Genomic DNA, 24,764 nt, shown 5'->3' with positions numbered 1-24,764 from the left:
GGATAATAGATTTCTAGATGGCTGGAATCGGACCCCTGTCTGCCTCTGGCCAGTGATATTGACCAATAAACTGCTCTATGTCAATAGATCGGAGATAGAGTGCAAGTGAATGTTACATATAGAGAATAGCCTTTAGTCAGGGTCTTTTGTAATCATTTAATGTACCATCTATGCTTAAGACTCTCAGAGGGAAAATGTTCTGAGAAACCTCTTTGAATGTTTTCCACGTGACACATTTTATAAGAGGTAACATGCTAAAATTAAGCAAGGTGTACTTGTTAGAAGGAAAAAAAGTAAGGGCACTTTGAATGGTTTGAAAAGCGCTTGTTACAAATAGCATTGCCTTTCCAGGCGTCCTCTCCACAGATGTAATTTGAAAGCAGTGTTATGAGTGATGCACAAAAAGCTAGAAGAGTCTCCTTGATGTAGCTGTCATTTTTCTCATAGAGAAACACAATTATTTTCCAGTCTACTTTATATAAATGTAAATGTGTGTCTCTGAGAAGGTTACTCTCCCCTGTGAATTAATGTAGTCCATCTGAAAAGGACCGATGAATGGGCTACATGTAAATTATGACTTCCTGGGATGTTTCTTTGACATTCAATTGAAAGAGATGGATCTGGTTGAGATTGGTAATTGTGCCTCTTTCCCTGTGGGCTGTAAGCGTATTTGCATGGGCAGGAGATGAATGCAGAGGTGCAGGGGAGGGTGCCCTTGTCACTGGAGGCGAGTAGGTGACCTCTTCTATGGATGGTTTTTTGAAAAGTTGTTGAAAAGGGTCTGAAGCGTAAATTTTTAAAAAAATTCGTTGTGGAGTTTAGACACTGAATTTAATGTCCTCTGCACATTCTGAATATGGCACTATTGTGGGAAATCACCACCATGGTGAACGGGGTTGAAAGCCAAGGTAGGGCTCTGAGGAAGAAGCCAGCTGGGCTCAGTGGTGGTGCAGAGAGCCTTCGAGGCAGAAAAATGCAAAGTTCATCCCGGATGTTTGCGTATTTGTCAGTGGGGTTGCAGAGGTGGAAGGGATTTTATAGCAGCGAACCTGCGCCAAGAATCAGAATTGAGAGAAATCAAACAAACATAGCTCTTAGGTTTCCCAGGAAGAGATGGGGGACAGAATTGCCTATTTCACCGCAATATTTGTCATGCTGATCTGAAGAGTAACGTAATTGATTTAAAATGAGGGCAGCACGAAAGGCTTCAATCCTAGTATCAGAGAAAGTATTCCTGATTTCATTGCTTTTCCTCATGTTCAGTTTGCAGCTAGAATGATGCACGATTGCAATGAAGTGTTTTCTGGCTCTAAGAAGTGGCACAGTAAAGACACAACTTAGAATAGATTTACAAGGAGATCCTGCTGAATGGCATTGAGAACTTTGTCTAGAGACTCATGTTGCAACAGAAGAAAGGCTGGGGGAAAAATGTAATGTATACATGTAAGGATAACCTGACCCCCCTGCTGTACAGTGGGAAAATAAAAAAAAAAAAAGAAGTAGTGCAGTAAAGTGTTACAAAGGACTTTGCCTACTTTTTTTTTAAATTTTGGTTTCAGTATAATTTAGACAGAGATAAGTTTACACAGCTATGGATGTTCTCTTAACCTCTCTTCGCTTTGCTTTTCTAATTAAAAAAGGACAAAGCATCATCCATTCCTTCCACTCATCAAATACTTGCTGAGCTGCTTACTGTGTGCCATGCTCCATTCTGAGTGCTTGGAGAGGTTTATCTCCCTTAATCCCCACAAGCCTATGTGATAGCGCCTTAGGTCTGCTTCTTGAGATGAAGAGGTGTGTGTAGGAGGTTTATTGCGGAGAGCTTTTGAGATCAACCCCGTGTGGTGAAGGCAGTAAACTGGGAGGACAGAGTGGGCGGGAGGGTGGCACTGCCCTGGCTGCACGGAAGGCTCTGTAGATCCTACTGGGGACTGGGAAGGCCCTTTGGCATTGTTCCAGCCAGAGACAGGGGACTATGCTTTTATGCCCTCCCCCCCACCCACCAGTACCCCCCAGTGATCAGTGGAGGTCAGATGCCCCTTGGAAGGGATGTGACCCTGGGCAGGGCCATCTCTTAGCAGCTGAGAGCCCTCAGTTGGGGATGGCTTGCATGCATGCTGAAGTGGGGCTCTCTGGGTACCTCTCCACAGCAGTCAGCACAGGTATCATTCCCCTTTCTACAGAAGGAAGCAGAGGCTTCCAGAGTTTATTAGTTTGCCCAAGGTCACACAGCAGTGTGGAGAGCCAGGACGCGCTCTGTGCAGTCGGATCCAAACTACCATTTGCCTTCGCCTGCAAACCCGATCAGTAAACTAGTAAACGAATAAGACGCTTTTGGAGAGAAGTGCGCGCTCTGAAGAAAATGAAGTTAATCTACAGATGGCATGTCTGCTTCCTGATACCACCAAGTATTTTACCAAGTGGAAGGTGGTGACTACTGGCGGTTCAGGTTTTCTTCCTGGGCACACAGCCAGCTGATATTATCTGGTTTCTCTTTTGCTGATGCGTTCCTCTCTTTTCCCGGTCTGCCACTAGAACCTCTAGGTACCATACTCCTTCCCCAGAACTGTGGGCTGTGGTAGCCAGAGGGGCCTTGGAAACTGATGTGGAAGACAGCAGAGCTGCCATGCACCTGGGCCTCTCTGGGATCCAGTGGGTCAGAGAGCAGCTGACCTGGAGCCCTTACCCTGAGCTGTTAGTTCCATGAGCAAGAAAGAAACTTATTCTTTAAGCCCCAGAATTTCAGAGACTGGATATTTGTTATGGGAGCTTAGTTAACTCTCGTAAGTACAATGTATAAATTCATTTAAAATACTTTCTTATAAACAGCATAATCTACAGGTAGTTATTACTGGGGTAGCATGATGGTTCATTTTGTTGTGTCAACTTGGCTAGGACACAATGAGCAGCTATTTGGCAGACCACTGTTCTGGATGTTTCTGTGAAGATAACTTTTTTTTTTTTTTGCAATCAGATTAACATTAAATAGGTGAATTCTGGAGTTCCCTGGTGGCGGCTCAGAGGATTAAGGATCCAGCATGGGCACTGCTGTGGCTTGGGTCACTGTTGTGGCATAGGTTCAATCCCTAGCTCCCCCCCTCCCCCTGCCACAAAAAGTGGATTCTAAGTGAAGCAGGTTACTCTCTGTGAGGTGGGTGGGCCCCACCTAGTTAGTTGAAAGCCACACTAGAACAGAGCTTGAACTCCCCCAAGTAGGAAGGAATTTAGCCAACAGTCTGCCCTCCAGCTTTATCTGCAGCTTCTGCTCTCCCTGGTTCCCTAGCAAAGTGCCTTGGGACTTGAGCTCCACGTTTTCCTGAGTTTCCAGCCTACTCCAACAGATTCTGGACTCATCAAGCCTTTGCAATCATGAGCCAGTTCCTTCAAATAAATCTCTCTCTCCACACATCTGTTGTTTCGGTTTCCCAAACAACACTATCTGACCCAAGCAGTTGCTAGCATTTGAAGCATTCAAATGGGTAACTCCTACTTCAGAGAGGGTTGTAGCAACTTCATCTGTCATTATAGAAGACAAATTGGTATTATGGAATGTATTCAAGATGCAGGGCTGGCCGAAAAAGAGTTTTCAGTCCCCCTCACCCTTGTGAGAGGGAGCTGTAGGAATCAATCAGCCTTAGGCCCAGAACTGTCTTGGGCTGGACCGTGTGCTCCCCAGAGCACCGTACATCTGGTCCAGCCAGGGGTCTAGCTGACTCCGCTGCTTGTTTCCTCGTGCTTGCTTTTGAGTGAACCTCTAAAAAGAGGTTGCTGGGGGGCTTGAGGACAAAGAAGAGGACTTCACCCAGCTTGTAGGGGCAGGGGTTGTAAGACTGTTTTGTGTGCTTATTAACTGATATGGTACAGGTGGCATGTTTTGATATAATTCCAACCTGACATATGCATAGCCTCCTTCACCTTTAGTCTCTGAAGGCTGTCACTATTTCCCAAAAGAACTGACCATTGTTGCGTGACCGACTGGTTTGACTCAGATTGGTTTCCAAAGAAGAGAAAGTAATGCTGAACCAGCTGGGCATGAATGTGGACAGTGACTTCAGAGGACCTGGATTTGAACCCCAGATCTGCCACCCACTAGAGGTATGGCCTTGGTCAACACACTCTTCCTTTACACAGTTCCTTTGTAACGCTGGGACGATCACAGGAGCCAATGCCTACGACATGCTACTTAGTACTTACTTAGTACCCAAATAAGTGTCAAGAGTAAGTGCTAAGAAATATCACTGTTGGTAGTGAGCGGTCTATATAACAGAGGTTTTTGGGTAAGCAAAGGTTAACCTTTCCAGTACCCTTACAAAAAGCAAACAGTTTTGATAGAAATGTTTCGTTCTTGTTTTTTAATAAAGGGATTGAACAACGAGGAAACAATACTATCCTATGCTGCTAAGCAGTGAAGCCTCAAGGGTTTACTCCCATGGTGTGTGGAGAGAGTGGTAGTCAGATTCCTCGAACTACCTGAGACAACATTTTCTGAGCTGCTTGAGAGATGCCACTATGCGCTTTGGGATCTGAGTGTTCCACTTTTCAATTAGGTTGGGAAAGACTGGTATATTCATCTGCTCTGGCTGCCGTAACAGAATACCACAGACTGGGTGACTTGAAGAGCAGGAATTTATGTTCTTACAGTTCTGGAGGCTGGAAGTCTAAAATCAAAGTGCCTGTGGGGTTGGTTTCTGGTGAGGTCTCTCTTTTCAGCTTGCAGGGGGTCACCTTCTTATTGCAACCTCACATGGTCTTTGGACTGTGTGTGGGCTCTCCTGTTATCTCTTCCTCTTGTCTTTTTGCCATTTCTTGGGCTGCTCTCGTGGCATATGGAGGTTCCCAGGCTAGGGGTCCAATTGGAGCTGCAGCCGCTGGCCTATGCCAGAGCCACAGCAACACTGGATCCTCAACCCACTGAGGGAGACCAGGGATTGAACCTGCAACCCCATGGTTCCCAGTTGGATTCGTCAACCACTGCACCACAACGGGAACTCCTCTTCCTCTTCTTATAAGCAAACTAGTTCTATTGGATTAGGCTCTCATACTTATGACCTCATTCAATTCTCATTACCTCCTTAAAAGTCCAAATGCTCACATTAGGGGTTAGGGCTGCAACATATGGATTTCAGGGGAATGCAATGTGGCCTGCAAGAACTGAGTGTAAAACAAAATGAACTATGTTTCTTTCTTATAGGACTTTATTATCCTCAAGATCTACTCCAAGAGATCATATATTAGTGTTTCCCAAGCCTGGTTTTCTTTGAGATTCCATTTTAATTTTTAAGAGATCATTTATTAAGAATTTTGGAAAAAAAAAAACTCAAACTCTTACGCTAATAATCTTGTGTGTGTATTGGGGGTATAGTGAAGAAAGCTGAGGTGGGGAAGGCTGTTGGTTTTTATATTAAATATTATAGTTTCTTCTTTTTTTTTTTTGCTTTTTAGGGCCCCACCCATGGCATATGGAAGTTCCCAGCTAGGGCTTAAATTGGAGCCACAGGATCTGAGCTGCATCTGCAACCTACACTGCAGCTCATGGCAATGCTGTATCCTTAAGCCACTGATTGAGGCCAGGGATGGAACCTGCATCCTCATGGATACTAGTTGGGTTTGTTTCTGCAAGACCACAATGGGAGCTCCTAATTTCTTATCTTTGTTATTGGTTTTGATGTAGGTTTTTTGTTTGTTTGTTTTGTCTTTTCTAGGGCCCCACCCAAGGCATATGGAAGTTCCTAGGCTGGCGGTCTAACAGGAGCTATAGCCGCCGGCCTACACCACAGCCACAGCCACATGGCATCCAAGCCACATCTGCAACCTACACCACAGCTCATGGCAATGCCAGATCCTTAACCTACTGAGCAAGGCCAGGGATTGAACACGCAACCTCATGGTTCCTAGTTGGATTTGTTAACCACTGCGCATTGAGGGGAACTTCTGATGCAGGTTTTTATAACCATCCCCAAGCAGGCCAGTGTGATGGCCTCTTTCTTTCCCACAGAGAGCTTGTTGATCACAGCATACCTTGTGTCTTATCAGCTATTTGGCTGCTATTCATGCTCAGATACCCTTTCACTTTCCCTGGAAAGCTGAGGGTATATGACATCTAAATATTAATAAGTGGCATGTCGTATTTAGAAAGCTGTTCTTGCACTCCTTGAAAAAAGAAATGGTAATACTGAAATATTATGCTCTTGGATTGACATTGCTGTAATGTGACTGGCTCATTTGTATTCACGGTGGGCTTCAAAACAAGTATCCCAGTCCACAGATTTTTCTAATTAAATAGCTGGAAAAAACCATCTACCTCTATCTCATTTGAACTTTCTGGAATTGCTCTTTTCCTCTTCTTTTTAATGCATAAATAAAACCTTAAGATTTTAATTTCCCTGTGACTTTCCTTTCCTCATAAATACTACCTGTCTTGACATTTTTTTCATCAATTCATTTAAAAGGAAAGTTTATTACATGATCTTTGTGCTGCAGTGTTAAAAGCAAATTGTGATAATTCCCCATTATTAAGGAATTATTATTAATAAATACTGCAATGCATTGCTATAAAACATTGAAGCATATAATTTTCTTCTCTGCATTAAACTTCATTATATAAAAAATGTGAAGCTTCACTATTATTTGGTGGTTGTATTTATGAACATTCTTTCAAAGGCAGAACAGTGTGTTAGGAAAATGTAGCCTCTGAAGTTACAGAAACCATTTATTAGCTATTCCACCTTAGGGGATCTCATTTTTTAAGTCTGTAAAATGAGGCTTTTTGTGTGGGGGGGAGTGAGTTCATGTAGTTGCAATGATGAAAGGAGCTGAAAAAAAAGAGACTTTTTTCCCTAAAAATTTTGATGGATCATTAATTGACCAACTGATTCAAAAATCTTGAGCACCCACAATAACCCATGCAGGCATGTGTGTGTGGGGGGCATTCCTCTGTTTTGGGTGTTTAAAGTGTGTTTAGTTTTCGTGATTGTGTGTACAATAACCTTTTGGTATAGAACTCCTCTTAAATCTGATTATTTCAGTAGAGAAGATTCCTGGAAGTAAAATTACCAGGTCAAAGTGTATGGACTTAAATGTTCTATGCATGTATTTCATAAATGTTGCTTTCCTGAAAGATAACCCAATTTTCCTTCCTAACTAGGAGTTTGAGAACAGCCATCTCTCCATCTCTTACCAGTACTTAACAGCAGTATCTCATTGTTGTCCAAATTGCACACCTGTGGTTAATTATTAAGGCTAAACATTTTCTAATGAATTTATTAACTTGTTCCAATATCCTGAGAATTATGTAATTGTATATGCCTTTCTTTAGATGTTAACTGTTTGTCTTGTCAATTTATAGCAACTGTTTACATATTGCAAGTATTAAACCTTTATAATATTGTTCGCAAGTGCATTTCCTATTTATCATTTTAGATTAATTTTTTAACACCATTATCTGGTAGACAGATGTGCACATTTTTTTTGTGCACAAATACAAATATTAAATATGAGTAGTGGATGTGTAGGCATTTATTATATATTTTTTCTCCTTAAGGTGATTCTTAGATAAGACAAATTTAAAGTCATACTTGCTCACTAAAGATTTCTTTCATTTTATTTATACTTAGAAAGCCCTTCCATTTTTTCCTAGCATGATTTCATGAGAATTCATTTCTTCTCCCTTGGTGTTTTTCATGTAGTGCTGTAATTGTTAACTTGTCTATTTTCTTGTCTAGTAAGACTGTGAACTACAACTTTGTCTCTGAGTCTACCATGTCTAGCTGCTCTCATTAAATGTTGAGTAAAAGAAAGAACAGTAAGGACTCTAAGAAAGATATGCAAGGTTGCAGTCTGAGTGGGGGCCACAGTCTTGTTCCAAGGCTTTGGGAATGACAGATCTTCAAAAGAGGGAGCTCTGGGCAGAAATGACTTCACACACATTTTATGGTGTGGACTCGCTGAATTATTCAGAATATTTGACACCCCACCATGAATCCATGTCAGTCTCCTCCCAAACATACTCCTCCTCCCAGGACGTTTAAACAGCACATGCACCTTTGTTAACGATGCTGGATAGATCAAGAGTTAGGAAGAGACATACCACACCAGACCCTCCTGTGACCAACAGCATTGAAGGACAAGAGCTAAGCTTATGGTGTGACATCATATTTTGCATCAAAAAAGGCTTTGAAGTTAGTCTTGTCTTCTAAAAAGAAAGCAGACTTCTTAAGAGACTCGACCGACTGTGTTATTTGCACCTTATTTCCTGCAATGCCCAGAAAATTGCTGAATATCTATTAGATGCTCCATGAATATCAAGGGATTCTAATTTCTTTTTCTTCAGCAGATGCTATTTTAGAATTTTAGGTACAACAGGAGGAATTTTTTTTTTCTTCTCGGTTTTCCAGGATTTTTGTTTTTAACCACCTTTCTTTCTTTTCTTTTTTTTTTTTTATATATATTCAGGGCTGAGAATAAGTATTCTAAATATAATGCTAAGTCAATTGAATACACAGGCTATTTTTTCAAACTCTCATTTTGGATTCTTGTTTCAGCTCATGGTTTCCTTGTTATTTTATGTCACAGTTAGCTAAGAGTTGGTTAGACGATTCTTGTCTCATCTAAATTCAGCCCCATTTTCCTTTAAATCTGTGAAGGGACTTGTTAGATAAGGACCAATCTTGCTATCTTCTGCTCCAGGCTGGAGGCAGAGAGTAGAGCATCCACAAAAGACCAGGAAGAAAATGAGATGACTGAGCATGAGTGAAGCAACTTGGCGAAGAGTCCAATAGAAGGGATGCTCTGGGGTCTGAGAGTGTGGAGTTGCCATCGCTAAGAGGGCAGAGTGACATGGATCAGAAGTGCTGGGCAACACAAGTCATTGTTTGAGAGGCAACTTCTACTGAGATCAACCCCTGGCTATGCTGGCTGCTTATACGATGAAGAAAAGGAAAGGTAAAAATAACGTGCTTGAAGGCGAGCTTCCCCAATGGGACCTGCTGGTACTACGTCTTCACATCCTCTTTGCCACTTCTAACCACTGGTGTTTTTTGACTCTTCTGTTTTCAACCTTAGGTATACCCTTCCATAATTTTGCTAGAATTTTTTTTTCTCCAGTTTTTAAAAAATTGTGTTGAAACACACATAACAGAAAATTTATCACATTAATTTTTGTAAAGTGCTCAGTTCCATGGTATTAAGTACATTCATGGTTTTGCTGAATTTTCAGCACTAAAGATATTTCTTCAGGATTTCCTGCCTCAGGCCCATGAGGCCACTGGAAGGCAAAGAAGCTGGCACACGGGATTGTGTGCTTTAGCCTGAAAATTTTTTGTGCATCTTAAAAATTCGGACTAACTCCATTTGGATTTTCTTTTTAAAGAGTCTTAATTGTTTTTGTTGCTGCTGGTAGTGGTTTAAATGTGAGACTGAAAAATAAAACCTGGCTTTGTTGTCAAAGGGGATATTAAAGGAACTTCACTGGTGTGATCTAAAAATCTTTGGACCCTTAGGAATCGAACATTCATCCCACACCAGAGCCGGCTTTCTAAAGTGGTGCTCATTCCTGTGTTGGGAATTTCCAATCTTCTGACGTGTCTCCTAAAGGCAGTGCATGTCATCATGGTGTCCAGTGTGTCTTCCGCGGTGGTCCCAGGGACCCGTTGCAGGCTTCCAGGAAAGCCGTTTTCCCGTTCTGTGCCATGGTTCATCCTGCAGATAATGGCAGCATCTTGAATATCACGGAGGAGCCAAAGGAGTGATGAGATCTGTGTGAGTAGCACCCTAGAACTGTGCTGTCTTCACTTGGTATTGTCACATGGACTAGCCTTGCTTTGTTCTCACAAAGCATCTTGAGTACCAGGGGTCGTCAGTACTTTCTGGATGTTGATGATGTGTGTGGGTAGGAGGTCCTCGTGAATGGACGCGGCTGCTTCAATTTGCCATTTCCCTCCATTTACTCAACCATGAAAACAAACCCAGGAGTAAGCTAAATGGCACTCATAGCCTTCACTGCTGGCTTGGCACAACTTCTGCTTTGCCCCCTTATCCGTGGTTATTTGCAAACTGAAGAATAAGAAAAGGAGAGCCAGCTAAAGGTCTGGACAGAGTGTCATAGGTTGTTTCAACAAAAATCATTTAGGAGGTGTAGATTTCTAGTTTCTTCTGCCCATTCCTATTTCTCCTCTCTTCCTTCTTTCCTCCTGTTTTCCTAGGGCATAAAACATCCCACTGCGTCAACATTGTCTGTCTTTGGTAAATGTCAGTCTACTTTGTGGTCATACCAATCACACGTGTAACTGTTTCTTTGCAGGTGCATTTATTGATAAGATTTAGAGAAAGATACTCTGAAGTTGCTGTTTCTTATATTTGATGTGTTGTAGCTAGCAAATGGAGTTCTGGTTTTGGGTACTTTTCAAAATATGGCAGTTTGTACTTCATAATATCCTGCACTTAAAGAACATGATTACTGCTAATTATCATTTAGAAAAAAAATTTTTTTTGCTTGATTAGGGATTTTAACTATGTGTACTCAAATGTAGTGGGTCTTCATTATGTGCATTACTTTCTATTCCACACTGGCTTAAATATTAATATATGGAAATTTAGCTTCATTTGCCATACCTTTTGATGTCAGAAGCATAATCAGTGTAATTGGCTTAGATTGTTTTTTTCTCCTGTTTGTGTTTCATATTATCTAATGTCATTAGTGAGTTGACTACTGAGTGGGTAATCTGCATTTCAGAACTGCTTCTTGAGCACATTATTACCATTGATTTTGATTATTTTAATTCCCCTTCACCCCGGGCAGGCCCTCAAGCTGTGCCATATTATTCAAAGAAGTGCTTTCTTCCATTCAGCCAGCTCTGTCTTTCTGTTTCCGAAAACCCATCAGCATTTTGATAAATGCTCATGTTCTCGCTTGGTCTGGGGCGGGGTGGTGGTGGGCGGCTGGCGAGTTGATTTTCATAACATATGGCTGAGGGTAGGTGGTTCAAGGCTTGTGTGCCTTCCTTCTGAATGGTGGCTAACATGAGAGCTTCTGGTGCCCAGCGGGAACCTGGGCACCTGGCCTGGTCTGCTTGCCAAGACTGAGCAGGGTGCTTGAGGAGCCCAGAGTCTTCTCTGAGCCAGGGCTTCCCAACACCAGGACTCTGCCCTGTAGCTGGTACACAGCCGCCATACCTCTCTTTGCCCTCCTTGGGGCCTGCACGTTTGTCTTTTGCCCTCGGAAGATCATTGCTGGCCTCACTTAGGGATTGGAATCTAGCTTCCTTTTGGTTTTTGAGTGTATTCCAAAACTAACTGTAAAAAGAACCCCACATTAAAGTCTAAGTTTGGCTACGGTCAGCCACAGATTCTGCTAACCCTCTGGCTGGGAGGCTTGTGTTCTGTTTAGCTGGTGGTGGTTATTAAGTCATTTGTAGCTACACAGGATCTTGAAGTTTAGGGCTGCAAGGGAAAGGACCAGTGCCGTCTTTTATAGACAAGAAGACAGAGGCTTAGCGGGGTTGGCAACTGGCTTGAAATGACAGAGCCATTGAATGGCAAAGGTGAGTGGGAGAGTCCCCCTTTCCCAGGCAGAGCTCTTTTTAAAAAATTGAAGTATAGTTGATTTACAATGTCGTGCTAGTTTCAGGTGTACAGCGGAGGGATTTGGAGTTTTGGAGGTTTATATTCCATTACAGGTTATTATAAGATATTGGGTATATGCTTTTCCTTCTCAGTGGTACCTTGTTACTGGATGACCAGTGTAGCAACACGTTGTGCACACTTGCTACGCACACCGTCTGTGTGGGTGATTGGCAGCTATATAAGTGTAGCTGTAGTTCAGTGTGTTTTGGGGAAGGGCAGAGGTTTTATAAGGGAAATGCGAAGACAAAGAGTGTAATTAAAAGCTTGTGTGGATGTGTCTACACACATGTATGTGTTAGGGGTCTAGCAAGGAGATGCTGCCTGAATGTGGCCAAAGATGGCTTGGATTAAAGACTTTTCCTCTGAGGTCCCTTGTGGCTCAGAGGGTTAGGGGCCCATCATTGTCACTGCTGTGGCATGGGTTTCCTCCCTGGACTGGGAACTTCTGCATACTGTGGGCATGGCCAAAAAAAAGAAAAAAAAAAAAAAGTTTTTTCCTCCTTCCTCCCGTTAGGGGAAGCTTCTGGCTTCTCTAGTGCTGGAGGTGTGCAGGAGTTTGGGGCTGAGTGGTCTGAATTCCTTGGAAGGCACTGCCTGGGTGAGACCCCCCGAACCCCTGGCTAGTACTTTTCTCTATTGTGTGGCTTGACCCACGAGCCTGGAAGTGGAGGCAGCTTCCTTGTGGAGGCTAGGGTGGGAGAATTGGGCAGAACTTTTCTGTTTGAAGTCCTATAATAATTAGTTTAGAGCCCACCAAAGTGTAGTTCCTAGTGAATTTAATTATTGGAGGAATTCTTAATTATCAAAACGCTTTTTAAATGTTTTCACCGAGAAGCCTCCGGGGTGCATATTTTGGGCCATAGGACATTAGCGTCCATAACCAGCAGTTCTTCTAACATTTGGTTTAAGGTAATTGGGCTTCATCAAAGGAGGCAAATCTAATTGATCCAGGCAGTATTTTACTGCACATGTCTAGAAATGAGAGTCTTAATCCTAAGTAATCAGTTCCTGCTGTTTCCTCTTTGGGCCAGGCCTCTCCTTGTTGGCTTCTGATACAGGCAAGTGAGTTAATGTCCCTCCCTTCTGAGTCGTGTGGAGAACCTGGGCCCTGATAGACCCAGAAAGGGTCTGCCTCACACCACTTCCCTGTCAGTTCGGTAAAAATCATCAGGCGAGTGGGCTGCTTGGCACTGAGAAAACCCTGGACTGGTCTAAACCTTTGGAGACTGTGTTTTATCTGAGTTGCCAGGGAACATTCCAGCTGAGTGGACCTGGCCACCACGAGATGTCTTTCCTTAGTGAAAAGGACAGAAGGATGGACTAGATCAGTGACTGTTCGACACGTGGCTTTTGCTGCCCAATGAACTATCTGAAATGATTTTGAAAACTGACATAGAATTATCAACATTTCTTTCTGCCAAGTAAGGGCATTAAAAAAGGATCGTGATATCACCTACCATGACCACCACATGTAAGAGACAGTTTATCAATCAAGAATAGCCATTATGTTCAATGAGAAAAACCATTAAAAACTTACTATGATGTCCTTATTTTTCCTCATTTCACCAAAGACTGGTTAAAACTGGCATTTAACTACTGGGCCGAGGGACCTTTTTAGTGTCCCTTCTAGATAAAACGTTGACTTGAATTGAATAAGCATGAAAGGCTCCTTGGGTCATGGTGAAGGGTACATTCATTTCTTCCTTCTCAGCATCCATCTCTTTCCTTGGGTGTGTGCTCTTTCCCAACTCTACCTCCCGCTTCCTCCTCCTCCTCCTCTTCTGACCGTTTCCCAGGTAATCTTTCAAGGGCAGCGAGGCTGTGTGTCACTCTCATGGGTGCCCTTGTCCAAGGGGCTGGTTCTGTACAGAGTGGGGTCATAGTCTCAAGCCTAGCGAGAGCTGTCTTATGCAATATTCATGCTGCAGATTAAAATGTGAACCATCTTTGTTTTGATGGCATCACCAATTCATAGATGCTTTTTGGCTGAATCCTCCAATTAGTTGGGCCCCTACCAAGCCTTGAATATTTTTCTAATTAGTTAGTCTCTGCTGTAGGAGACTAAATCAAAAAACCTTTCTTCATTTAAGATATATTACGTCACTGACTTCTCTTCAACCTATGGGTCTATTACTCTGTCATGGAAATAGATTAATGGGCTGAAAATTTCATTGGAGCCTGTTTTCTCATGAATTTTGCTGATCGGCCTGCTTTTGTTTGGGCCAGAATTTGTAGTTACTGTAGGTCTGCTTGTTTTTCAATACTTGGCTTTCTAGTTTCAATAAAATATTTCCAAAGTATTCAAGATTTGAGGGCAATTAAAAGTATTTTCTATAAATTATACAAATAACCCTGGTTTTGATACCCGTAAAATCAGCTGGTTTGGCTTTTTGATAAAGATTACATTCGAGTGTTCCTCATTCAATTGGCTTCTAGGGAACTATTTTATTGGTTAAAATGTAACAAAACATTTTTATTTAGTACATTATATACTTGTATTCTAATCATCATGAAACAAAATACAGCAGATGGACATAGGCATCTCAATTTATTTGCACAGCTTTGACTGCAAAGACGAGCAAGTATCTTTTGACTGATGGAAGAGAATACTGCACAAATTCTTTAAAACTTCAGGTAGTTCTTTTGCTCTTTCTGTAAAAAATGTGATAAAATCTCAGCTAATTTAGGTACCATAATTCCTTCAAACATTTTGGCAGATCTTTTGTTAGGGACGGCTGTGGTATCTCTGGGGTGTTTAGGATCTCCTATGGCGGAAAGTAGAGAAATATTCAGGGGATTTTAAGGTCTTCCCATAAAAACATAGTGGCCCATTATAGTCTGAGTTAAAAGCCAACAAATTCATGGTGATTCTAAGACTTGAGCTTAGCAGTTTGAATCTGAGTAGCAGAGTTCCAGGAGAATGTGAGATCTTTTAAGCTTATGCAAATTCTGTATTTAAAGCATTGGGTTTGCATGAGGATAACCTACCAGCTTTGGCATCTTTGGAAGGGCTCTGCCTTCCCTCACCAGTGGTATCACGGACAGAGCATTGAACTTGGACACAGAGGCCTTAGGCTCAGGTCCTGACAGCCTCACCAGCCACTGGCTGGAGAAGGTCTCTCTCCGAGTCACAGTCTTCTCACCTGGGCATGGCCAGACTCCACTTGGGGTTATTGTGAAAATTAGAAGACATCAAGTAGAGAAAAATATTTCATGAGCTGTGGTGCTCCACATAAATATCAAGTATTTGGAATTGTGCTAATCCTGCCAGAAGAAAGTGTGGTTAAGAATTGGTGGGGTTGAGCACATACATCCAGAGCTCTGCATTATCACCTAGCAATGTATGGCTGCCACAGGCACGCTACACAGCCCACCTTGTCTGCCCTGCTATGTTGATTTGATAGCAGTTATGGGGCATCAGTCTTATCATGTAATTATACTCAGTCTTATACTGTCTCCAAGGGGACCCCTTGTCAGGATAGGTATAAACCCAGGGTCTGGAGGCTTGATGGTGATCATTTTGACCTCAAAGTGTAGGCTAATATACCTTGCAAGAGCTAGAGGTAAGAAAGTAAGAATTAAAAGCAAGACTTTTGCCTCAACGTGTTGCCTGCTTAGAGCTGGACCGGTGAACATTTGCCACCATGGCATCTGAGTGTGGAGACCCACGCTTTGTTCTTGGCACTGCAGAGGCAGGCTGCTGGGCTCCTTGGCGGCAATGAACTCCAGCATCTGTTGGGAGTCGAAGCATATATACTTAAATAGAGCTAGTTTCAACTTTTCACTTCCTGGTCATGAGGGATGAACAAACCTAGTAGTACTCTAGGTTTGCAGAAAGTCTTATTTTTCAAGCATTTGAGGTTTGGCTAAATTCTATGTGTGTTTTGCCAGCTTTCCTTCTTTAATAATTAGTATTAAACCCATGTGCATGAATGTGAATAGAAACTTAATAGCCATTTAAATATTTATTTACCCTTAATTCATCCAAAAGCTGTACTGAGTAAGGGCTGTTATATCTTATACAGAGTCTTTGAAGGTAGTTTATGAAACCGTTTCTTTTCATAAGATATAAGACCAACTTCATCCCTTCTCTCTCCACAGAGAAATCTGGATTAGGACAGGATCCTAATTCCAAAGCCATGATGCTTATGTCAGGGTTTGAACAACACGAAGTGAGTGCTCCCTCTTCTTAATTGCAGCTGAATTTGAGGCAGTTGTTTTGGTGAAATCCCTAAATGGATTTTTGAGAAACCACATGCTCTCTTAGAAAACATTATTCTCCATCACTAGGTCTTACTTTCAGTTGCCAGAGCATGGAAAAACAATTTCCGTGGCCCATCATTTTTTTTTTTTTTCTCCACATACAACACACAGATTAGTTCCAGGCAGCAGGAGATGAGTCCAAAGAGAAATGGTGATTTCCGAATAATTCTTAACCTTCTCATTGTCCACTAACCCATCTGTGTCTCTCTAAAGCTTTTTGCTGTACTAACTACATCAGCAATATTGATTTCAAGGAACAGGCATTATTTGTTAATGACAAAACGATGGTGTTATGTTGCTCTGGTCACAAGGTACTGTTCCATTCAAAACAGTTTGTTCTGGGAGGACAGTGGGAGCAGACCCAAGATTACAGATGTTAGAGCTGAGGGTGAGGGTGGGGGAGATTTAGTGATTGTCCAGTCAAGTCCCCCTGTTCTCAAAGGGTTTGAAATACTAAATGAAACAAATATAAGCTTAGGCATCTGGTAGGCATAGAATAAATGCCTTTGAACTAAGGCATTAATATTAAAGATCATGCTCTCTTTATGCTTGAGGAATTATAAGTATTAAATTGAAATGAATATGTAGAAAAGAAGCACAGCTCTTTAGTCTTAGGCCTTCCTCCGCTGTCCTTTGTCTACACAACAAAGCTATGTTTCCTTGAACTGAGAGTGAATTTTGTACCTCGCTGTCAGTTAATGTAATTCCATAAAAGTGGATTTCATAGAAGTGTTAGACTGGAGGACAGCAAATGGATCCCAGATCACTAGGTATTTGGTCACGACTTTTTTTTTTTGGTCTTTTTGGGCATTTCTTGGGCCACTTCCCGTGGCATATGGAGGTTCCCAGGCTAGGAGATGAATCGGAGCTATAGCCACCAGCCTACGCCAGAGCCACAGCAACTCAGGATCCAAGCTGCGTCTGCAACCTACACCAGAGTGCAAGGCAACACCAGATCCTTAACCCACTGAGCAAGGCCAGGAATCAAACCCGCAACCTCATGGTTCCTAGTCGGATTCGTTAACCGCTGTGCCATGATGGGGACTACATATTTGGTCATAATTTATGGAAGTGTTTACCTTAGAAGTTATATAATTTACATTTTTAAATTCCACTGTTTATTTTGAGGTAATTACAGATTTACATACAGTTATAATAATACAGACGTAGCCCCCAAAAGGCAGCATCTTGTAAAACTCTAGTTCAGTACCATAACTAGGAACTAGGATATTGGCATTAATATAGCCAAGATAGAGACTTTTTTTTTTTTTTTTAAGAGGTATAACTGACATTTAACACTGTATGAACTTCAGGTGTCCAACATAAAGATGCAATATTTGTATACATTATGAAATGATCACCGCAGTATATCTAATTAGCATCTGTCACCATAAATAGTTTTTTTTTCTTGTGATGAGGACTTTCAATATTTACTCTTGTGATGAGGACTTTCAATATTTACTCTTAGCAGCTTTCAAATATGCAGCACGGTATGATAAACTACAGTCACCATACTGTACATTATCACATCCCCATGACTTACTTATTTTAAAACTGGAAGTTTGTACCTTCGGGCTCCCTTCACCCATTTCACCCACCATCCACCCCTCATCTCTGGCAACCCCCAATCTCTTCTCTGTTATCTAGGATCATTTTATTTGTTTTGGTTGTTGATTCCGTATGTAAGTGAGATCATACAGTATTTGCCTTTCTTTATCTGACTTCATTTAGCATAATGCTCTCAAGATCCATCCATGTTGTGGCGAATGGCAAGGTTGCATTTGTTTTTAAATGGCTGAATAATATTTTGATGTATGTATGTATCACATCTTCTTTACCCATTCATCCATTTGTGGACCCTTAAGTTGTTTCCATAGCGCTGCAATGAACTTCGGGGTGCACCTATCTTTTTGAATTAGTATTTTCGTTTTCTTTGAATAGACATCCAGAAATGGAATTGTTGGATTGTATGGTAGTTCTATTTTTAAATATTTTGCAGAACCTCCATATTATTTTCCGCAGTGGCTGCATCAATGCGTTCCCACCAACAATGCACACAGGTTCCCTTTCCTCCACATCCTCACCAACACTTGTCATTTGTCTTTTGGATAATAATATAGCCATTCTAACAAGTGTGAGGTGATCTCATTGTGGCTTTTACTTGCATTTCTTTAATGATTAGTGATATTGAGCATCTTTTCATGTACCTGTTGGCCATTTGTATGTCTTTGGAAAAAAAAGTCTATTCAGATCCTCTGCTCAGTTTTAAATTTGATCATTTGTATTTTTGCTATTGAGTTGCATGAGTTCTTTATATATTTTGGATATTGACTCCTTCTCAGATATATAATTTACAAATATTTCTCTCATTCAGTAGGTTGCCTTTTCACTTTGTTGTTGGTTTCCTTTGTTGTGCAGAAACTTTTTTCTGTGATATCGTCTCACTTTTTTTTAATAATGATTTTTGTTTTTTCCATTATAGCTGCTTTACAGTGTTCTGTCAATTTTCTACTATACAGCAAGGTGACCCAGTCACATATACATGTATACATTATTTTTTCTTGCATTATCATGCTCCATCATAAGTGACCAGACATAGTTCCCAGTGCTACACGGCAGGATCCCATTGCTTATCCATTCCAAAGGCAATAGTTTGCATCTATTAACCTCACTTGTTTATTTTTGCTTTTGGAGTCAGATTCCAAAAAATCATCACCAAGGTGGATGTCAAGGAGCTTATTGCCCATGTTTTCTTCTAGGCATTCTATGGTTTCAGGTCTTATGTTCAAGTCTTTAATCCATGTGGAGTTAATTTTTGTGTATGGTATGTGATAGTGGTATGGTTTGAGGATACACTACTCTCCCCTTATCCATGATGTCTCTTTCCAAGATTTCAGTTACTTGTGGTCAGCCTCAGTCCAAAAATATTAAATGAAGAATTCTAGAAATAAACGATGCCTTAGTTTTAAATTTCATGCCGCTCTGGGTAGTGTGGTGAGATCTCCCATCATCCTGGTCTGTCCCACCCGGGAAGTGAATCATCCCTTTGTCCTGCATGCCTTGCCCTTTAGTCACTTAGCAGCCCTCTGGGCTATCAGATTGTTTGGTATTGCAGTGCTTGTGTTCAGGTCCCTCTTATTTTTACCGAATAATGGCCCCAAACATAAGAGTGATGATGCCGGCAATTCGAATATGCCAAAGAGCAGCCATAAAGTGCTTCCTTCAAGTGAAGGCATGAAAGTTCTCAACTTAATAAGGAAAGAAAAACAATCATACACTGAGGTTGCTAAGATCTGTGGTAGGAACCCTACTGTCTGTGAAATTGTGAGAAGAAAGAGCAAGGTGCTAGTTCTGCTTTTGCAATCTCGAACTGCGGAATTACAACTTCAGTGTGTGCTAAGCGCTAAGATGGAAAAGCACATTTGTACACTAAGATATTTTGAGAAAGAGAGACCACACGTAATACTTTCACTACAGTATCTAAATTGTTCTATTTTATTATTAGTTATTGCTGTGAGTCTCTCACTGTGCCTAATTTATAAAATAAAGTAGGTATGTATGAAAAAACAGGTACTGTCCTTGGTTTCAGTCATCTCCTGGGAGTCTTGGGACATACTCCCCCCTCAGCTAATGGGTGATAATTGTATAGAATGTTTCTACCACCACAGGGTGCCCACGAGTTGTCCTTTTATAGCCACACCCTCTCCCCTCCTTCTCTAACCCCTTAACCTTTGGCAACTGCTAATCTGTCTTTCACTTACATGTTTTGTGTGTGTGTGTGTTTTTTAATTTCAAGAAGGTTACATTCATGGCATCATATAGTTTTTAACCTTTTAGGATTGGCTTCTATCATTCAGCATAAGTCTCTGGAGATTTATCCAGGTTGCTACATATATCAATATTATATTCGTTTTCACTGCTAGGTAGTATTCCACATTATGGATATAACAGTTTGAAGGATATTTGGGGTTCTAAGATTTCCATTTGGTTTTTCCTAATATTTTCTGTTTCTTTAATAAGGGTTTCTTTTCTGAGACTTTTTTCATTGGTTCTCAAGCATGGTTGTAATTTGCTCACTGTTGAAACATTTGATGATGCCTGCTCCAACATCTTCGTCAGACAGTTCAAACAGCTCTGCCATCTCACTGTTGTTGGCATCTGTTGATTATCTTCTCTCAGCAGTTTGTGGTCTTCCTGGGTCTTGGTACGATGAGTGACTTTTGACTGAAGCCTGGATGTTTCAGGTATTGTGTTGTGAGATTCTGAATCTTATCTCTACCTTCTGTTTTAGCTGGCCTCCTCTGATGTCACTCCAGCAGGTGAAGGGGAGAAAGCACCTCGTTATTAGCAGGTGGAAATCCCACTTTCTATACTGTGCCTCTAATGACACCCCAGGGCTCTCCTTATAACTAGGCAGGCATGGGGGCTGCAACACCTGGCTGTCTCCCTGGCAGGAGTGGGGTGGGGGTGTAGGGTCTTCACTGACAGCATGAGAGGGGAGGTGGTCATGATGCAATCATTGACTCTTCACAAGGTTACCTGGGCCAACACTCTTGCAGGGGAGGGAGGGCCACCTTATTACTGCTCACCTAGGGTTATGGTCCAGAGAATGGGGTTTGTTATCATTCAGCAGGAATAAAAGTCTTGCTTCCCTGGTTGGCACCTCATTTGGACCTCTATAAGATGCAAGTTTAGGCAGGCTTCCTGCAGACTTTGCTGGCATGGGTGGGGGCAGGGCCACCTTTTTTTTTTTTTTTCTCCTGTGGTATTAGGTTGGATAAGTGCAGTTATTGCCTAAAAGTTTTATCTTACTAGGGTGCCTCTTTCCTGGTCCTTTGGCTTAAGAGAGCAGACTCTTGTGGTTCTGGCTTGTGGATGCTAGTATTGCTGGGCTGCTTGGTTCTTCAGCTCCCAGTCTGAGATGGATGAGGCAAAAGAGAACTTGGGAAACTTAACCCCTATTTTGTTCCTTGGGTCTTGAACTCCCTAATGTTTTCCTTCCTCTATTTCCTAGTCTTCTGTGTTTTAGACATCAAGTTTGGGCTTTCTTTTGGTTGTGAGAAGGATAGGGAAAATTGTCTCCTCTACCTCCCCATGTTCACATTCTATTATTTTTAAATTGTAGTCAATTGTTATTCCCCCAATACATTTTTTTCTTCTGTACAGCATGGTGACCCAGTTACACATACATGTATACATTTTTCTTACGCTATCATGCTCCATCATAAGTGACTAGACATAGTTCCCAGTGCTATACAACAGGATCTCATTGCTAATCCGTTCCAAAGGCAGTTTTAAACAGGGAGAGATGACCTTGGCGTTGGAGAGTCAAAGTATTTTTTCATGATTCCTGTTGACTGGGAATCAACAGTTTTGTTTTTAACTCTTGGGCTTGAAGAGATTAATATAAACATTTAATATAACAGTTATTGCTTTTGAAACCCCCTCCACAGCCCCAACACTTGCCATGTTTCACTTTTCATTAGGGGAAATCATTTGCAGTTTGGTGCATTTTGGCCAGTCCTTCCAGAGGAAAGCACTGGGAAGTGTCCCAGCCTTGGGGAAGGCTCTTATTTTCTGACGGTTCCCATTATTTCTGCCATCCATGTCTTCAATCTTCATAGGCATTGTGGCTTACCAGCAATTTTATTTTACCACTCAACTCAGAAAAGGATTGTGCAGCAAAACATTTCTCATGAATAAACTTTGGGCCCATTAAAAATGATCATTATCCGGAAAACTTCTGGAAGACCAGTTTGTAACCCTGCTGTTTGCTTTGTCCTGAAAGCCTGTATTTACACATTCATACACACGCATATGCATGGACAGGGGCTCCAACCTAAAAATTGGCTGTTAGCATTCACGCTTTATTGAACCAATAAATTTTGAGTTTAACATTTTAGTCAAATTGAATGCCAAGTGTTTCATTTCAGGCTCTAGTGTCCATAGTGACAGGGCTTTAAATCTACTACCTCTGCATCTGGAGCTTGTTAGATGTTTATAGTTTGAAGGAGCCAAATGTCAACGGCACCTTTGGTCCATGGAGAGATTCAGTGGAACAAGTAGTTGCCCGGCCTCGGTGAGGCAGGAGCTGGCACCAGAGGGCTAGGTCCTTGCAGATCTGTGTTGTGTAAGAAAGGCCTTGGCCAGGGGGAGATTGCCTGGGCTTAGAGTTACATATTTGCTCGTAATTCGCCTCCATGGTACCAGGAATTTGTTCTTAGAGATAGGCATGACAAATTTGATGATGGAAGGACCAGCATAGTCTATCTGGAATAGCACCAACCAATGGCACCTCCTGTGATGGTGGAATGTTCTGTATCTGTGCTGACCATCATGTTGCTGCAGAGCACATGAAAGGTAGCTAGTGCAATGGAGGAACTCAGTTTTTATTTAGTTAAATATTAACATTTTAATTTGTTTTTTGGCTGTGCCCATGGCATGCAGAAGTTCCTGGGCCAGGGATTGAACCTGAGCCACAGAAGTGACAACACCTGATCCTTAACTGCTAGACCACCAGGTCACTCCCTAAACATTTTAATTTTTGATGGGCACATGTACCCACCTAGTGGGTACATGTGACCACATCTGGAGCCAAGCCAGGTGTGAAGAAACACTAGGAATCAGTTCCACTTTTACCCATAATTACCAGCATGACAATTTTTTATTTATTCACCCATTCATCTACCCACCAACCGCTGGAATGTATGTTAAGTGTTCCTACAGCAAGGCACTGAGATAACTGGACAATACACAAGCACTTGTTATTCCCAGTCTTCTTCCTGGTTCAAGATGCCCTATTGACCCAGCTGGGTCTTAAAAACATCATGAGAAGACGTGGACTGTGGATTCTACCTGAGCTGTGCCACCTCTTTGGCATGTTAATCTCTCTGAACCTTGACTGCTTCATCTATAATGTAAGATTAACAACCCCCCCCCACCCCGCGATGGTTAATTTTGTGTCACCTTGGCTGGACCATGATATCCCAGTACTTGGTCGATCATTATTCTGAATGTTTCCGTGAGAGTGTTTTGGAGGAGATTTATGTTTAATTTGGTGGGCTTCTGTAAAGCAGATCAAGCACCACAATGTGAGTGTGTGCCATTCCATCAGTGCGTCCCATTCTCAGGCAGACGGCCTTTAGACCATCTCTGTCAGCTCAGCTCTTCCAGCACATGGCCCTTAGACCACAGCTGAGACTTTTTCCTAAGGCTCCAGGTTATGGGTTTCCCCATCACACTTTAGACTCACCCAGCCTCCATGGCCATGTGAGCCAAGTATCCTGCCAGACTGCATGCCATGGGGAGGCCGTTACTCCCCAGGAGACTGAGCTGCTCTTGGGAAGTAGAAATGGACTCCAAGCAGACCGTCAACCACCATGGGCTACAACAGTGCTGCTCAGAATGCAGTCTGCAGACTGGGACTGCTCTGCAAACCTTTGTGCCCCATCAGGGATGCAATAAGTTTAGAACCTGAGGACCAGTATTTGGAAATTTACCTCTTGACACAAGAAACTTTATGTTCATTGAATCTAGTATTAAGAGTTTAGACTTCTATTAGGTCTTTTTATATCATTTTTTCCCACGTACTAATTTTTACTGTATTTTACAATAGTATCCGGCTGTGAAGGATTTTTTCCCCCCAGTTTAAGAATGAATGTGTAATCTACCTAGAATAAAAGTCACCCCCCCCCCATTTTTTTTGTCTTTTTAGAGCTGCACACCCGTGGCACATGGAGGTTCCCAGTCTAGGGGTCTAATTGGAACTAGAGCTGTGCCACGGCCTACGCCACAACAAGGCCACATTCGAGTGGCGTCTGTGGCCTACACCACAGCTCATGGCAACGCCGGATCCTTAACCCACTGAGCAAGGCCAGGAATTGAACCTGCATCCTCATGGTTCCTAGTTGGATTCATTAACCACTGAGCCATGACGGGAACTCCCCAAAGTCCCCCTTTATAGCGTTAATTTTGGCAAGTGTATGCAGTTTGGTAGCCATGGTCAAGATATAGAAAGTTTCTATCAGCCCCTAAAATGTTTTTCTGCCCCTTTGTGATCAATTCTTCCCTTTCACCACTGCAAGCTCCTGGCAGCCACTGATCTGTTTTCTACACTTCACTATACTTTGCTTTTTGCAAAAATACCATATAATGGAGTCATCTATTACAGAGCCCTTCAAATTTTTCATTTAAATTTTTTAAAAGCAACTAATTGACATAAAACATATTGATTTCAGGGGCACAATGACTTCATACTTGTATCCAATATGTCACCTTTTGAGCCTGGCTTCTCTTACTCAGCATGATACATTTGACATTTGCCCAGTGTTGTTGTGCCTGTTATTAGTTGGTTTCTTTTTATTGTAGGGTAGTATCCTGTGGACATCCCAGTTTGTGTTTCGATTCCTCAGTTAAGATACATTGGAGTTGTTTCTAGTTTTAGGCAATTTTGAATAAATCTATACCATAAATGCTTGGGTATAGGTTTTTACGTGCACATAGGTTTTTATTCCATTTGAGTAAATACCAAGAAGGGAATTGCTGAGTCATATGTTTAAATTTGTAATATACTGCAAAACTTTTTTTCAAGTTGGCAGTACCATTTTACATTGTAACCAGCAATCAATCAGAGTCTCAGTGCTATATATCCTTGCCAGCACTGTTATTGCTGGTTTTTAAAATTTCAGCTTTTGTAATAGGCTCTCATTATGGTTTTATTTACTTATTTTTTGGCTGTGTCCACAGCATGGAAGTTCCCTGTCAGGCATCAGACCTGCGCCACAGCAGTGACTTGAGCTTCTGCAGTGACAGCATCGGATCCTTAACCTTCTGGGCCACAAGAGAACTCCATCCTTCTGGTTTTAATATGTATTTTACTAATA

The 24,764-nt window shown here is 41.8% G+C and overlaps 1 long non-coding RNA gene across 1 annotated transcript in view; it reads left to right on the top strand.

Annotated features, from left to right (window-relative positions):
• The window catches only part of LOC102165717 (uncharacterized), a 54,870-nt gene that overhangs the window by 19,436 nt on the left and 10,670 nt on the right, over window positions 1–24,764 (top strand). Inside the window, exons 2-4 of the long non-coding RNA XR_014838067.1 lie at window positions 3,952–4,095; window positions 8,686–8,940; window positions 9,498–9,756. This is a non-coding gene — a long non-coding RNA (uncharacterized LOC102165717). The remainder of the gene's footprint in view (window positions 1–3,951; window positions 4,096–8,685; window positions 8,941–9,497; window positions 9,757–24,764) is intronic.

This window comes from Sus scrofa, chromosome 2 (genome assembly GCF_054392235.1).
Source record: "Sus scrofa isolate SSC_HxYL_T2T_F1_AM1 chromosome 2, Sscrofa_HxYL_maternal_Yorkshire_Landrace_v2.0, whole genome shotgun sequence".
NCBI classification, from domain to species: Eukaryota; Metazoa; Chordata; class Mammalia; order Artiodactyla; family Suidae; genus Sus; species Sus scrofa.
Note: the sequence above shows the minus strand (reverse complement) of the source record. Positions and strands in the feature narration are given on the sequence as shown.